The 5,000-nt window shown below is 44.4% G+C and overlaps 1 pseudogene; it reads right to left on the bottom strand.

The window, feature by feature from the left end:
- The window catches only part of LOC137989493 (uncharacterized), a 6,238-nt pseudogene extending 2,655 nt beyond the window's left edge, over positions 1 to 3,583 (bottom strand).
- Positions 3,584 to 5,000: the final 1,417 nt, after the last annotated feature.

Raw genomic sequence — 5,000 nt, 5'->3', positions numbered from 1 at the left:
AGCTTTCTTCCACCAGGTCATCCCAGTCAACCCCACTTTCCCACATCTCTTGAAGAATTATCTTGGCTCGAATGACGTATGGCGACAAGAACCCGAGAGGGTCAAACAAGGTGGCAATTCCCTTCAAGAACGCACGCTTAGTACTGTAGTGATCTCTGCTGGGCGGATGGACTTGGTACATGAATTCATCTTCGTTGGGGGTCCACAACACACCCAGTGTCTTCACAACAGGCAGTTCTCCTCTATCAAGATCCACCTCTGTAACACAATCAGCATGTGGGATATGCTCCAACACCTCCGATACATTAGACAGCCACTTTCTCGCGTGCATTCCTGCTGAAGCCCACAACTGCGATAGCTGCTTGTACAATTCGATCCCCGTCTCCTTATCTGGAACCGAGTCCATGCTATCATCCATGTAAGTGCTCTTCAAAACGGTCTCTGCCCCAAGGGGAAACTGTGATTGGTAGTTCCGAGCATGCTTTTGGATGACATACTGCGCCAGAAACGGTAATGAATTTACTGCAAATACAACCCGCTCAAATTCAAACACACTGGGATTTTCTTTAGTTTTCATGTTTCGCCACAAGAAACGATGGTAAGGCCGATCAGATGGGTTCAACTTAATTTGCAAGTACATTTCCTTAACGTCACACATTAGGGCAACTGGGTCACGTCGGAATCGAAGCAATACAGTTAACAGGTCATTTTGGAGCTTAGGACCTTGCAGCAGAAAATCATTGAGAGAAACTTCCTCACATTTTGCAGATGCATCAAATACAACTGTGGACTTATCTGGCCTCAGAATTGGAAAGTGCAGTAGATACCGTACTTGATCCGACTTTTCTTCTTCTGGTAAGACCTTGCGGATGCATCCTTTATCCTGGTACGTCTCAAGTACATCGCTATAAGCCTTGGCAAGTTCTGGGGATTTCTGAAGTCGTTTCTCTGTGCTTTGCAGACGGTGCATGGCCATTGTGAAATTATCTGGTAAGTCATGGTGCTTGGTTTTCCAGGGCAACCCGACACTGTAGTGGCCATCCAGAAGGTTAAGGTCTCAGCAACCAGATCTCTGGATATCATCTCCTCTGGTTTGACTATCTGGATTTCTTTGGAATCATCAACGTCCCAGAATCGCCGGACAAGGTTGCTCAGTTCGTGCGACTTATTCACCAGAAATGTGAAATTGGTTTGAGCTTGGCTTGCTTGTAACTCGGGGTTCCCAATACAGGTCCACCCCAGTGGTGTCAGTCTAGCAATGGGTTCTCCCGGTCTTCCCCTAACATCTTCCAATGAATACAACAGATCAGCCTGATCCACCCCAATAAGCAGGCCAACAATAGGCCTGGGCCCCACTTGTGGGAACTTTACGCGCTCTAAGTGCTTCCACTTGCTTTTGTACAAGTTCCAATCCAAAACTTGCATGTTGCCAGTAACTCGTTCAGTCGTGTAAGCAGATGCTTGTTTGTGCACGCTTCCATCCAAACTATTGATCATGGACTCTACAATTGAAGAGTTAAGTTTCTCTTGATTGTCATTAAGCACCTTCACCGTCAACTCATGTGGTCTCCCTTCCAGTCCCAGTTCTGCAGCAACATCACTGTTCAAGTAACACCTACTGCTTCCTTCATCCAGGAGAGCATTCACTTTCACTTGTCTTCCTCCACTGGCCAGATACACAGGAACGGTCCGTAGGGCCACGAACTCCAAAGGAACAGTGAGTTTCATTGTGGTCGTTGTCATATGGGTCCTCTCATTTGTCTCTCCTTCTTCAGCTGATCCACTTACAGATGTGGTCGGCATGTCTGACCTGGCTGTGGAATCATTCTGAGGGGTCTTGACTTCAGCTCGATCCTCATGAACCATTCGATGATGATATGATCTGCATCCGTTCAGTCCACACACTCTGCTTCTAAAGCACTCTTCACCTCTATGACCGTCTGCTAGACAACGAAAGCATAATTTGTGTCCTGTTGCTACTTCCCATCGTTTTGGCACTGTCATTCTTTTAAAGCTCTCACAAGACCAAATTCCATGTTGCCCATTGCACACCTTACACGCCTGACTTGGTTTCTTCTTATCAAGAGTGGAATTTCTAGTTACAAAAGATGATCCTGCTGTGGGGCTATTCCTCTCCTTCTTAGGGGATTCTTTGAGAACACCACTTATGGTCTCTGAAGCTGTGGTCAGGAACTCGGATTCTCTGTCAATAAACTCTCTCAATGTGCTCACATTCCCTGTTCGATGGTTGTTGCTAACCCACTGCTTGTACTTAGACAGAAGCTCTTTATTAAACTTCCGCTGTAGAGTGATGTACAATGATCAATTTCCTAGCTCTGCCTCCTGGTTAATCTCCTTCAAGTTCACAACAATCCCATCAAGCAGTTCTGAAAACTTCTCCAGGTCTCTCTCATTACCTTCTCTCACTGGTTTAAAGGCATTCAGCTCTTCAAGTCTAAGTGTCAGGGCCCTTCGTTTTCCTCCATACTTTCGTTCTAAACGGGGACTTGGCCGCTTCATAAGCTGCTTCAGAGTGTCCCAGGTTCTCAATGACTCTTAGACGTTCACCCTGAAGACATCCCCGCAATCGCAAAAGCTTGTACTCTGGTGTAGCTCCAGTACGGTCCACACAGGAATAAAATGCTGCTTTTCAAGCTTCATAATTTTTCTTTTGACCAAAGAACTTGGGAACACTTACTCTTTTTAGAAGAGCAGAGGAGTCAGCACTAATCTGGTCTGCGGTGGACAGTGGAGATGATTGGTTTCTTTCAGTGGGCATAAATTGACCTTGACCTCCATTGAAGGGTAATTGTTGCATTTATGATGGTACATAAACGCTCGGTGAAGACGTGCTCACTGTAGGAAACGGTGAGGCACGTGATTGATTCATTAAACTTTGGACTGAGACTACTGGTGTCGCTGAAGTTGGCTGTTGAAGCTGGAGTTGCTGTTCCACTGAAGAGGACACAGGCGGTACCGAGATTGAAGGATAAAACGGAACAAGTGGAGTCGACGTATAGACATTTCCGGGGAACGAGGGCGGAGGCAATCCGGCTACCATTCCAGTTGTGGTTGAAGCGTTCGGAATTTAGTGCACGAAGATACAACAGGCTGCGTTTGAGCAACAAAATCTCTCGATTTTCTTGACAACAGGGTCTCTTTAAAGCATTCTGATTGACTTGCCGATTCTCGTTCTCGGTCGCGTAATTCACTAGGGCTAGTTGTTTTCGTTCCTTGGTCTGGTCCTGGCGCTGGTTTCTTTTTTTTTAAGGTTCTGTGCAAGTTGCTTCTCGTATTCAGCAACAGTTCGCTTGATTTCTTGTTCGACTCGTATGAGCTCTTCTTCCCGTTTTGTCAGTTCTTCTCTTAGTCGCTTCGTTTGGTCTGCTCGTGCCGCTCAGATATCCTTTCACAATTCCTTCGACTTCGGAGAAATCCTTCTCAATTGCATCCAGTTCCTTCGAAACGGCACCGAGTTTTGTTAAATCCCTTATGTTTTCGTAGTAAGCTTCTAACTCTTCGCAGGCTCGAAGCACACTCTCGTAAGCGTCCGTAAAAACACTCAGGCTCTCCATAACTTGCATTCTCGACGACAGTCCTCAATCCATCACCATTATAAGCTTGTTTCGGTTCTTCGTGTATGAGCACTTCGATCTCATTTTTCGCTTCTTCAGACGTTCCATGTTCAAAATTCTCTTCGCAACCTCGCTCTGCTACCAAATGTTCTTGCGAACGGGTCAAAAATTCAAGGATAAGTCATCGCTTACAAAAACATAGCCGAACAAAAACCTCGTGCTCGATCTGGTCCTACACTGAGCATGTCCGTGATAAAACTAGTTCCTAGTCCTTCTGAACAAATACCGCTATAGACAAAAAGACACCACAAGACAGACGAAAACTGGGTCAGGAATATCTCTTCCCGTCCCTTAGACAACACTGAGACATAAGTTCTCTCATACGGACTAAAACATGCCGTAACGCCGAAACGTATACCGACTGAGACGATTGTGTCCAGTGTCGAGGCGGTTCTGTCTCGTCAAAGAGAATTATCTGCATGAGCCGACCAAGGACAACATCAGAAGTAGAATAGCTTCTACTATACAATCGGCCTCTCTTACAAACAACAACCTGAGTAAAGACGAACGACAAGCACTGAAACGACTAAAGAACGACGACGACATCGTGATACTTCCCGCTGACAAACGACCAGTGACTGTTGTTATGGACAAGACAGACTATCGAAACAAGATGGACGAACTTGTTAACGACAAACAGACGTACGAGGTACTTAAACGAGACCCGACTCCAGCACTTCAAAGAAAACTCAACAGTAAACTACTTTAACTTAAGAAAGCTGACGCGATCGATATCCGACGTTACAACAGGCTGAGATGTCCAGTACCGCAACCACCTAAAACTCTATGGCTTACCGAAACTAAACAAACCTAACGTACCCATGCGTCCCATAGTTTCGTTCTGTGGCTCGCCGACTTACGAACTGTCGAAATAATAATAACAATAATAATATCTTTATTTAGACTGAAAATGTATGCAGGAATATATGGTTTTGTATGAATATTTGTCTAAAAATACATTATAATAAGAGATACACGAAAAACCTACGAAACTTCAAGAAGGCGACCAATTCGTGAACTGCATCGAATTGTAACAATCAGAGAGCTAAAAACCTCAAAATAAATAAAGATATGTACATCTAAATGCCTCACCATGTTGATGAAAGATTTAATTCGGCCGATAAATGATTTTTAGGGGTCAGTACTCTTTTTACGTACTCCACGGAGTAGGACTCCGCGTTTTGTCCTCTCCCGCAGTGTTAAAGCATATTTTGTAATATTTTAAACTATATTCTCATGATCTTTTCATTGTATGCAAAGTATTTTAATGCACGATGCTTAATAACTTAGATAGGAAATTAAAACGTGGAAACCAAATTAAATGTCGCAAACAACCTCGTCCTTCTCAGTTAATTAAATAACTTT

This window comes from Montipora foliosa, chromosome 2 (genome assembly GCF_036669935.1).
Source record: "Montipora foliosa isolate CH-2021 chromosome 2, ASM3666993v2, whole genome shotgun sequence".
Classification (NCBI taxonomy): Eukaryota; Metazoa; Cnidaria; class Anthozoa; order Scleractinia; family Acroporidae; genus Montipora; species Montipora foliosa.
The sequence above is the reverse complement of the archived record's forward strand: the minus strand, read 5'-3'. Positions and strand labels throughout refer to the sequence as shown.